Consider the following 12,300-nt stretch of genomic DNA (forward strand, 5'->3'; position numbering starts at 1 on the left):
GCAAATGACAATCCAAATGCGCTTTGACTTTCTTCTCCTGGCACTTCAGCAGAAATGTAAAGGATCTTGAGCAAACCATTCATTATTATACTAACACCAACTTTCTTTATAAGCCATAGAAAAAGGAGAGAGAGGAAATGACCGGTCTGTGATACTGCAGTGACGTTGCTTAGACATGTTAAAATACATGAGGAAAATAAATATAGACTTTTTTTTTTTCTCACAAAAATTACTTTTAAGCAGGGGGAATGAACAATTAATGGCGGATTTCTGGAAAACAAAAACAGCTGACACTTGAAAATGTTTTTGCTAAGAGGTCAGACCATATGGATCAGTGATTTTTTTGGCAGTAGAAATAACAGGTACCTTACAAGAATCAAGGTTTGGGGGAAACAGAAATATTTCCCCCAAGAAATCCAAGAGTGAAATCTATGTGTAAAAGAACCTGTTAAATGTTGTGTCAGAGTGACTAACTGATGTTTGTACTAAGTGACTCTTTCCATAGTTGGTAATATTACTGAATTCCATGCATGCTATGAGAGAAGAGAAAATATCTGTATTTGTGAAATATTATCATGCTCTTACTGTTGTCTTTCTTGTGGAAAATGCACTTTTTATTGTAGTTTTGATGTGGCCCAAACTGATACCATGGAAGAATAATAGTTTGCCGAACTAGGAAGCAGCAGTAACTTGTCTTCTCTGAGTAGGTTAGCATCTGTCGACCTTGGTAAAACTTCCTATCTGTCCATGCAGTGGTGCATGTAAAACTGAGTACTCCCCAGACTCACTGAGCCGACCTGGGGCTATAAAATAAAGCAGAAGGTGGGCAAGTAATAAGAAACAAGACTGAGTAAACAAAAAGGAATGCATCTGGATTAACTATTAGGGATTGGTTAAAGAAGTTAAAATCACAAATAATTTTTACTCTGCTCTCTGCCTTGACATGATGAAAATCAAACTGTGTTTTGCACCTTCATTCATCGTCATTCTAAATCTGCAAATGTCCTGTAAATAAAGTGTACATAGCATAAAGGATTGATGTATTGCCTGGTTTAGCAAACTGCTCTGTTTCCTTTTATGGACTCTGTGCTGTGCTTGCTAGTGACCAGATATGCAGCCTTGAGTTTAACCTCACCCTTTGTTTTGGTTTATGTGACGTCTTGAACATTAGGGAATACAATTCATTGAGCCTGAAATGAGAAGCAAGAGGCTGGTCTAGAAGCCCAATTTTGGTAACATTCAGGCCCTCCCTCAGAATCTATAATGGAAAAGGGTGAAAATACATGTCTTTGAATCTTTCTTTGCACCCTGCCACATGATAACCTCGAGGAAGATTTGTCGCAGAAGATTTTCTGTGGTGAAGGTCTTAGCACTGAAGTGAGCTGCCGGTGAGAAAGCTGACTGAAAGTAAGGGTCCGGCTGCAAGAACACCATGACAGTTAGGAAAGCTATTTATTTCTGCTCAGTTTTCTGCAGTTACTTTTAGTGTTTTCTATTCAGAAAGTTAAACAATGTTGAGTTTTTTCGCAGGCAAAACCTGCCCTTTCTTAGTGTGAAAGCCTTCCACTCTTCTTTATGGAATCCAGGCACATCCACTTCAGAGCTCTGGCTTCCCTCACAAGCGTACACAATGATTTATAAGCTCAAAGAAAGGCCCAAGAAAAAGAATGTCCCTTTTGTCCATCCAAATAAAGGTAGCGAAAGATGCCTTGCAGTGCTTACCTGTACAGCTTAGGTTAGAGACATGTTCCTTGTTAAAGTTAGTAAGCAAAGAAATAAGGAATGCAGCGTGAATCTGGAGATTCTCTATGAATACCTGTGTCATCTTTTAAGCTATACTTTAGATATGTAGAGTTTCTTTTGGGGATATTTGAACCTCTGTCTTTGGGTAAAGTTCAGAGTTGATAACATACTGCTAACAGCAGAAGTTACATCTAATACAAGTGATGTTATTCACCCAAAAGCCCTTCTAGAGAAATAGTTGTCTACTGCACAGAACAAACTGATTGTTCAGGCCTGAATTGCAGTATAAGGGTAGCTAACAACTGTCAAGTATTTGACAATTTTGATTAACTGATAAGATGGATCAAGGGAGGGAGGAGGGATAGCTTTTCAAAAGGAAATAGAGACAGTAAATAAAAAGAGTTTTCAGAAGCCGTTTTAGAAAAGGAGAGGCAAAAGAAAGCAAATAGAGAATAAGCTGTCTTAGGGACTGAGGTGAAATAAATATTCCATTATTCAGAGAGAAAACTGTGTGAGGTAGTCCCAAACATGTAAGGACTCCAATCAAATCTGAAAGAGCATTGAAAAATGAACAGGTAACTGAGCCAGGCTTGGATACAGACATTTTGCCTTCCTCAGTTTCTTTCTGTGGTATTTGAAATGAGGAACTAGAGTCTCTTTTTGCAAAGTTATTGCCGTTGGTGTCAAAGCTAAATGTGAGTCTCCAAGAGAGTGCTCTTAATTTGCTAAACGCACCTTTGGGAAAGTTAAAGATGGTAGTTTTGCTTTGTCTGAGGAAGCTGGGAAACAGGAGTATGTGGGGCCCATAAACAGCCTGGTATCTAGGCTGACAGGCAGAATAGAATCTAGACAGAACCATACCAAAAAGGTGAGGAGAGAGATTTAAATTTCAGAATCCCCATATGTACCCTCTGCAGTCAGGCATCATTCAGGCTGTCAGGCAAAGAAATAGAACAAGAAGAGAGATTTATTTTGACTAGAAAAGTAGTATGCAGTTATCTGTTTAATGATTATAAATAGTCCTTACTCAAAGCCATGTTGTGGTACCACTGACTGACCTCACCCTTGCCTAATCTTTCATATTTTTTATCACTAGCCATAAATATATTAATTGATTTTCCAAGATACTACCATTATACACTGTTGTTCTACCTTCATTAATATGCATCAGACCTATGTTACTAACTTTTATTGCTCAAATATAAAATTTTGACGTATTTAATACGAGAAAACAGCAACAAAACATAGAAGATAGTACATATCGTACCAGCTGGCCTGGGTACAGGAAAAGCTGTGGTAATCAAGGCATACAAAATCTCTATTAATAAAACATTTTTGTCTTGTTTTATATTAAACTGGCATATTATTTCTGAAATATTAAAAGTTTGCAGTTAAAAGCAGGTTAGAATGGAGCTTCAAAAGGGACTGTACTACTTGTTTATTAGAAAGTATGCCTTCGTTTCTACACATACGGCTCAACTGTCATGCAAAACATCCATTGTCAATATCTTTCAGCAGGATGATAACTGACTAATGTGTGACTGCATCCCAGCCCTTGCTCCACAACCGTAAAAACTTTATGCAGCGTGCAATGTCAGTTAACCTATCCCTCGGAATGGGGTGAGATGGGAGATCGGGGATAGTGGAAATAGAGCCTCTGTCGATCTTTCCTTTTGAATTTACTCATTCCTAGCATAGTCCGTAAAAGCAAGAAGAAGAATGTATTTCCAGAGATCCTCTGTGGTTTGATAGTCCCTTGCCAGGAGACCTGACTCTTGAAGCTATAGCCAGGTTCATGGAAGTCCCGAGACCACTCCAAAGTATCCTAAGGTCTGGGTGACAATTTAAATGATCTTAGGAACAAGCTGTCATAACTGATGTTTTTGTGGCCCTTTGTTCAGATCCCCTAATGTGAAACTCCAGTCCACAAGCCAGTACTTAATCTTAGTGCATTAAATGTGCAATGATAAGAGAAGTTTTATAGCCTTGCAAAGGGAGCACAAAATCTGGGGTTATTTCACCTCTTTTACACCATATTTACTGTTCTGTAAGCATAATGCCACTGAAGAACATCAAGATTTCACAAAAGATGTGTTCACTTCCAGGACAGGTGCAATTTTAAGACTGTAGACTGCAAGAGGTCCCTGAAAAATCAATAGATATAAATACCGTGTCTTCCTTATAAATAGAATTCCTAGGCCATTGTATTACATAGAACAAAATCCCTAAGGCAATTTCAGTCTTCCCAGCAATTTTTTTCCCATTGATTTCTTCTCTCATTCTTTTTCCATGGCTAAGGAAGCACATGTCAAAAGCAATTGCAGCATATTGGGAGAATTAATAATTGTCTGCCTTTTCAGAAAGCTTAATAGAATAGAGGACACTCTAAAGTAGTTATACACTCTAAACACTCTAAAGTGCAATACACATTCCTGTTGTTTGCAAAGCTATTTTTTGTGGTTCACTATCCCCTGTTCATTTCCTAGCATGCATGTTTCATCTTCAGTGATGTCTTTGATAAGCACAATAATACGCACGTAGATGAACCCTGAATAATTGTGAAAAACCCTTTGTTTTGAGGAGACAGATCTGAATTATAAAAACTCCAAGAAACGCAGTCTAATTCACTTAATTTTGGTAATTCAAATGATGATTTTGTTAGTTGGGTGTGTCCTTCTAAACTTCTGGAGTGGGGTTGTTTATTTTAGGGGTTTATATCTCAGTTGGAGTGCTATGTGAGTGCATTTGTATTCCCTCTGGGACGTGAGCTAGCTCACAGATACTGGCTCAGAACTATGTCATGTGTATGAAAGTGCATAATAGTTTGTAAGAGTGCCCCAGTCTAGAAGTGAAAAGCAGTTTCCGCATCTGGCAGTTGTAAGTCTTTTGTTGCAAAGTTCAGCTCTAATGCAATGCATTGTCATGATCAGCATGTACTTCCTTTGTGCAGTTTCTATCCCTCTTGTGTCTGGTTTTTGCACATTATTCCATATTTATTGCCTGATCAAAATGTTTGAAAGTCTGACTAACCTAAAAGACTTTATTTTCAAATGGATATGTAAGTATAAATGTTTGGTTCAAGATGTGCTCTGCTTCTTCATTAGCAGTACCAGGAAAAGCTTGAATGTATGTAAAGAGAAAATAGGCACCTTTTAAAATACTTCAAGATGTAAAGATAGTCAAGACGAGTAATGGTAATTCAAGGCAATCTTTGAAGATATTTGCACAGAAGAAAATCTTTTTAATTTTATAATCAGATGAATAAAAGGTCATGGGTGAAGAAGGGCTGTGTGCACAGTGATCTATATTTTTGTCTCTGTTTTAAGATGGGAATTAAAGTTGAAGCAGGAGCAGAAATAAGAGACTCTGAGGTTTTGAAAAACAGAGGAATAATTCAGGAAAGAAAAGACCTTGAGACCTTTATGTCATTTGCGAAACACTAAAATGGAAACAGGAAATAGCTGCTATCTAGTACCCATAGTAAAATTGAAGGGTTAGTCTTTGTTATTACATTTCAGGTATCTGTCCTTGTTCCATATGTCATTAAATTTTTGCTTTTAAGAAAGTTCACCAGAAAGGTATTACCATGGATAAGGTAATATCTGAAGATATTGCTGAGATTAAGAAATCACCTCACAGCAGGAGTGTTTCATAATATTGTATAGGGACTTTTTTCAAGGGGAATGAAAATGAGACAGACGTTTTCTATGATTGCTAAATGCAGTGTTGCTAGCATTGCGCCACAAGCTCTAAGCAGTATTCATGTATTGCTTTCTTCTATTGAGTGGGCACTCTAGCCTTTAGAAAGTGGAATTCCATCTTGTTGACACATTATGCTCCAGTAGTTAAGGAAGTTGTTTCCTTGCTAAAATATGACAGGCTTTCTCAGGCTGACCAAACTTCTTTTTGGATTTGTAGGGGTTTTTTTCTGGTAATGTTTTCCGTGGTTTAAAATGAGCTGTAAAAACATGGGGCTTTTTAAGATGTGGTAGAATGTTGATGTTATGAAACAGAATAGCACTGTACAATTAACAAGCTATGTATTGCTGTCAAGGTGCATGATTTCCATTGCCCATATCTTGCAGTGCTGCAATTCATTGATCTGGTGACTGATACGAAACTCAGCTCTCAGCAGCAAGTGGATAAAGCAATCTAGAGAATGTTTCCATTATTAATAACATGGATCACATTAGTTCACAGGACTAGCAAAAGCAAAACAAATGCTTTTTATAAGAAGGACAAATCAATTACTTGCACTTGGTTCAATAGGTAGAAGAAAAACTGCTTTTTCCTTTACCTCCCAAATCATGGAGAACTAGCTGGTTAAACAATGTTAGGAAACAACATGTGAGTCTCTTTAGCTTGAACTGAGCTAGAATTGAAACTTCATTAGTTTTGTCTGCTAGATGTCTGGAATATTATGGGGTATCCCGTATTATGTGATTAAATTCTATATCCCTTATTTTATGTAGGGTATAACTTTTCCCTGATTTCTGAATCATGCAGGCATCTGGAAAATGGCTGTTGTACATGCACATTGCAAATTTTATCTTGAATGGTTTGATTTATTATTCTGTGTCTTACCTAGTAGCTCACCATTTTAAATCTGTCGTATGTGGTCTGAGAAAGAAGGAGCAAGGAGGTAGAGAAAAGAGGTAGTTACCTGATAAAGGGATGGTCTCTCTAATCTAGCATGAGAACACAGATAGCAGAATAATGCAATATTTGGGTCAGGGAAATTGTATTAGAAAAAACTGAGATAAAATCAAGTTCTTGTTTGTAAAGGTAAGTCAAAACTGGACACACAGACCTAGGAACTAGAAAGGATAAAACTGGTCTCTATGAATGTAAACCAGCTCAGACTGGGATGTGTAAGCCAATGTTTCACAGAAGATAAATGGTCACAATTTTACCAATTTGTCTGAAATAGGAATGAGCTAAAATTGCAAGCATGTGAGACCTATTCTAAATTGAGGGCTGAGATAAAATAGGAGTCGGTTTTAAAATCACATTGGTACTTGCTTTTAGGATTTATCAAATAAATCTTAGTCCTTATAAACTGCTAGATCAAACAGTCCCCTGGAAGGGTGCTAGGGATTTTCATATTGGAGATACCAAACACTCAACTTCGTCAATCATTCAATATTCAGATTCCAGAACTGATGCTACCTGGGCTTCAAATTTCTCCACCTGTGAAAGGAGAAGAACAACATTTTACAGTAGATGAAATGTGCACAATTTAAAATATCCACAGCTTAATTTAAATTGATTTTAGCACACAGACTTGGAAAAACAGCTCAAAAATAAAGTACCTTCTCAGGTTGACTGTGATTCCTTTTCTTAGGTACCCATTGAGTACGTCATACTCTGATGCTAAGGTCAGGATTAAATTGATCACCAAATTTGAAGGAGAAGTCAAAATTTTCTCAGTTCTCATTGGCAGGAACTTGACATTGTGTGCCAAACTTGGCTGCTGAGCTACACACCGTGTCCAGGAATTTTGGGGGCATTTCTCACCTAGAAATTCCTTGTTATTGCAAGAGCCTCAGGCTTTGATGACAACTTTGTCTATTTTGGTCTATGCCTGTGGCACATTACAGTTTAGTCTCTTGATGACTGAAGTGCTCTTGTCTAATTAAAATAATTGGGCTCCATGTAGCAGTATCTGGGTGATATTTAATGGCTTGTGATGCTCAGGAGATTATATTAGATGAACTCGTAATTCTGTCAAGCCTTAAATATAATGGAAGTTTATGACTGGAGAGGACTTGGAACTACTTTTTACTTACTACTCCTTTCCTCTTCAACGAAGTGTCTAGAAATACGTCTGACAATCAGGGGACAATGTTTTATTATGTGGCTCGTCAGGAAAGGCATGGAGCACAGCAATAGGAGAGAAGAAATGAACTGTTTATAGGAATCTCCAGTTAATTCTGCATGTATAGGAAACTGTCTTCTGACTTCATATTCTACTTAGATATAGAGAAAAATTATTCTCCCTTTTATGATAGAGAGAAACAGTTTGCACATGATGGAAAAGTGTAGCCATTTTAAACCAACCTGTATTTCCTTCAGCTAATGGATTAAAAAAATCCTGGTTATAACAGTCTGTCCCACACCACAAGAGGTGCTTGAGCTTTCCTGCTTATACAGTTTATATAATGACAGCAGTTTTATAATCAATAAGATGAATACAAATAAATTTGTAAATTAGCAGCACTAAGGGTTAATGGAAGATTTGGTATGAATAAACAGATCTATCACTGAGTCACTGGAGGGGGAACAATAATGCAATCAGCAGAGGATGTGCCGCTTGAGAATGGCAGCCACCAAGGGCAGGATTCTAATTGTGTAAGAGGCTTATTTGAGCAATCTTATAAAAACTTTCTGTATTTGAACAGGAAATAGAAACATAGGCTGAACGCAGGAAATCACTTATAAATGAAAAGGAAAATAAATATGAATTTATTTATTTTTATAAGGTATTTTTATAAGCTTACCTTAAATAAGGTAAGCTTATTTATTACCTTTCATATGAAGTTTCGTATGAAGGCCTCCTGAGGCACTTTGGATTGTAGTATTGCATTATTATAAAATGCAAGAGCTGCTTAATCAATGAGAAACGATGGAGTAAAAAGATAGGACCAGATTAAAAGGAATCTATTGACTGTCATTTGTAGCTTAGCCAGGGAAAAAATTCAAAGTTCTGAATGCTAGAGAAAAAATGTCCTCATTTTCAGTCTGGTATAATTCTGGCCCGTAGCCCAACTCAAAAGTAAATCACAAGGCTCATAAAGTGAGCAGCTCACATAGATCCCAAAAAAGTGTTGCTTTCTACAGCTTTTGTGGCACTTGTAGTCTTCATGTCATTTGATGTCAGAGTAAAAAAGTGCAATAGAGATTTGGGGCCTCAGTCTATTCCATGTAAGTACAAATATGGAAAGCAGCAGTTTGTGTCTATTACCTACAAGTAATAGAATCATAGAATCATAGACTCAGAATAGTCTGGGTTGGAAGGGACCTTTAAAGGTCACCTAGTCCAGCCTCCCCAATGCCACTTTTTTTTTTGCTAAAAGGAGTACCCCAGTTAAAAATGTTTGCAAGTTTTTTATATTTCTTCATTAGCTGATCAAAGAAATGCCTGAAGAGTTTCTTTCTCAGCTTTACCTTGACTCTGAATTACGTAAAATCTCTGTCGGTCAGCCAGGCTCTTGGTTCATTCTTTCAAGGCTACAACAGCATTTTCCATGTGGAGGGCATAAAATGATTACTCACTGAGATTGTGAGACTCTTTGTGATGAAAAAAGAAATGGCACAAAATGCAGAGTACCAGCATACCATAGGGAGGGGCCATAGAAAAGCTAGAGGTAGTGTGCATTAACACTTACCTGAAGAAAATCTTTTCTGTGAAGACAAACAAGAAGTTGTCTACAGCTTCCCAGTGCTTCTCTTGGGCTTACAGCTGTATAGGATTTCTTACTGGACCTTTTAGCAAAAGCTTTTTCAGACCCCTTATTTTAATTACAACAGTTTGTCTGTGGAAAGAAGCAAAGCGACCACTTGTCTTTTCACCAGTACAAGAGAAATATTTATTTTTCATTGCACACGTTGCATTATTTCCATATACTATATAGAACCCAGATTGACTGAACACTGTAATGCATCTGGTTGGGCTACGCTCCTTGAAGAGTGGGAACAAAATGGCATTAAAATATAAATAAATGTCGTTTTCTTACAGAAAATAAACAGCTTTTAAAAATAATATTAAGTAGAACAGAGTTATTCTGAGATCAACTTTCCTCATCCCTGCTACTTCAGTAAGTTATTTAATAATGATGTCACATGCAGAACTTTATTATTTCAAACCCATTTCAAAGAGATAGCAAAGCCACCATTCCACAATCAAAGCTGATTTTGAAGTGCTGAAACAAAGCTGATTTTCAGTTATCAGAGTCCAAAAAAAGCATCTGAAAGCTGTCTTGATTGCTGCAAAACTGCTATCTTTTCATGTTGGATAACGCAAAACAAATAGATGATGCTTATGAAGCTTCAAACAAAAATCCACTTCTAACAAAGCATAAGCATAAAAAAATCCTCAGCCTGAAAGGGAATATCTGGGAAAAGTTATAAGCTTGTGAAAGTGAGTTTAGAATAGAAGTTGCATTTCAACCTTAACAATGATATTAAGGTCACTAAGCTGTAATAGAGGGAGTAAAGAAAATGTTGCACAGTCAAGGGCGAACTATGAAAATAAAATAAAATGAAAATATAATGACCAAATTAAATAAAAGGCATCCCTCACACAGTAAACTAATAATATTCTTAATGAAAAGCAAGGACATAGATTTGGAGAACACTGACCAACTGTAATTCAGTGGGAAATAATAGAAAACCAGGATACAGTATGTGCGCATAAAACCATCAAGCAGGAGAAGGAAAGGGAAAATTCTGCTAAGGATAATATAATATAGCTGTGAATGGAGGCCTTGACTAAGGGCAGAAAGTCATGGGTGGACAACCAAGTCTCGGTTAATTCCATTTCTTCCCTATATTTCTCAAAAATTAAAGCATTCATAGCATTTATATTTTTTTTTCCAAAAGCTCTCACATTAAATTGGGTGACGATCACTACCATGATAGAAAATCTATTCCACTGACACTGAAAAGACATAAGTGAAGAGATAAAGAGTAAGGTTTAAAGGCACTGGTGGCTCACTTGGTCAGACTAAGCGAGCAGTAAAATAGGCTGGTTAAGCGGGGCATTGTTTCCATTAAGAAATATCAAATAGCAGTAGTATGTTTTGTTCTTATCTCTGTCATTTTCTCTTTTATGCCAGTGAAAATGCTCACATATGTAATACCATGTAATGACAATGGTAAGTCTATTAAGGACACCTGAAATGGTTATATTTAAAAAGATTGACTTTTGGGCCACCGATCTAAAGTCAGTGCTTAATATTAAATACAATCTGCAAATAAAAAATATGCATGGGGCACATTCTACAACATTATCATATATAAAGAAAGCTTGATAAGACTTTGTTTTCTATTTATTTTCCCTTCAAACTAAAATGAATGTAAATTTTATTTCCTTATTTTCTTTAGGAAACTTCTTATATGTCTCTTAAATGTGCTTTTTGAAATGTGTTAATCTTTATGGTAAGGATGCTTATGTCAAAATCTTATCAAGCAGTGCCATTCTGAAAAAAAAAAATTAATTAGTTGAATATTCCTGTTCTTGGCATAGCCTTTTGGTGATGTTTGACATAAATCAGAAAACTAAAATCTTAAAAAATGCCAGAAGATCAAAACTGCAATCCACAAGATCCCCACTGGAGGTGGAAAAGGAGTAAATAGGAAAATGAGAGCAACAAGGAAGCAGCCTTAAGGTGAGGTCTGAGAAGACCTGGTGGGATCTTACTGAGTATTCAAAACTCTCACAGGAGCACCAATATCTTCACTACCTGTACTGACTTGAAGAGTGAAAAACTGCTCCCGCGTTTTGTGGCAACAGATTGAAAGGAGGCAACAGGAAGATTAACTTGCCACCTCTGCTGAGAGCTGTGACTTCGTGTGAGGCAGTACCGCACCTCTGGTTGCTTGCTTGGTCCCTAGTGAGCAGGTGGAGATGGGGAATAACAGCTAGAAAAGGGGAGGTTTCTCCGGAGATCCCTAGCAGAGTCTGAAAATGCCTGAACTATAGGAAAACTATAATTTATTAAATCCTTTGATGGGTGGGCCTGGCATAAAGGAGTGAAAGTGTAGGTTAGGGTATATATGCCTTGGCTGTGTGTATTCAGAATCATGGGAAACTGCCTGCCAGATCTTTATATAAATGAAGATGGAATTGGGATGCTTATGTCATGAACTGTGGCTAGAAATCACGGTGCATGGATGTGAAAAGAGCAGTGGGGGGACTACAAGTGTGTGCAGAGTTGGTGGGCTATGAAGTGGATGAAAGCTTAAACTGTACAAGCGTTGGATGTACAAAGAACAGCTCAGCTGTGTGACCGTGATATTTTGCATGAGTTCCTGGTTATTGCAGAATTTTTATGTGAATGTATATTGCTTAGAACCTAGAAAATTTTGTGTTTTCCAGTATCTACAGTTATCATATTTTTAAATCCTTTAAACCGACAGGAAGCATTTTCTGGGCATGAAGTAATTACCTAAAGTTATTCAGGAAAGTGTTTCAGATTTGGAGATGGAAAAAAATGTGGCTGTCAAACAGTGGCATTGCTCTGAGCTAGTAACTCACCATACCCTTCTATCAGAGGACTGAAAACAACCAGTATTTGGTGAGTTAAATAAATCAAAGAGGAAATAAACTTAGCAATAAATGTACAATACAATAATAGCTTTTATATGCTGCTGTGGTTCTCACCAGTGGTGTTTTCATAATATGCATCACAAGCTTTCACTGTTCAGGGAAACACATTAGTGTTTTTGAATTGTTTTTATTATAAGCCATGCAAATAGTGTTTGTCCCAGTGGGATGTGACATTAATTATTAGCAAAAGATCTCTTACATGATTTCAGTCAACAGAGGACGAACAG

The 12,300-nt window shown here is 37.0% G+C and overlaps 1 protein-coding gene across 1 annotated transcript in view; it reads left to right on the forward strand.

Annotated features, from left to right (window-relative positions):
- Positions 1–12,300, forward strand: part of PRKN (parkin RBR E3 ubiquitin protein ligase) — a 779,388-nt gene that overhangs the window by 661,105 nt on the left and 105,983 nt on the right. The window lies entirely within an intron of this gene.

Source organism: Larus michahellis, chromosome 3, assembly GCF_964199755.1.
Source record: "Larus michahellis chromosome 3, bLarMic1.1, whole genome shotgun sequence".
NCBI classification, from domain to species: domain Eukaryota; kingdom Metazoa; phylum Chordata; class Aves; order Charadriiformes; family Laridae; genus Larus; species Larus michahellis.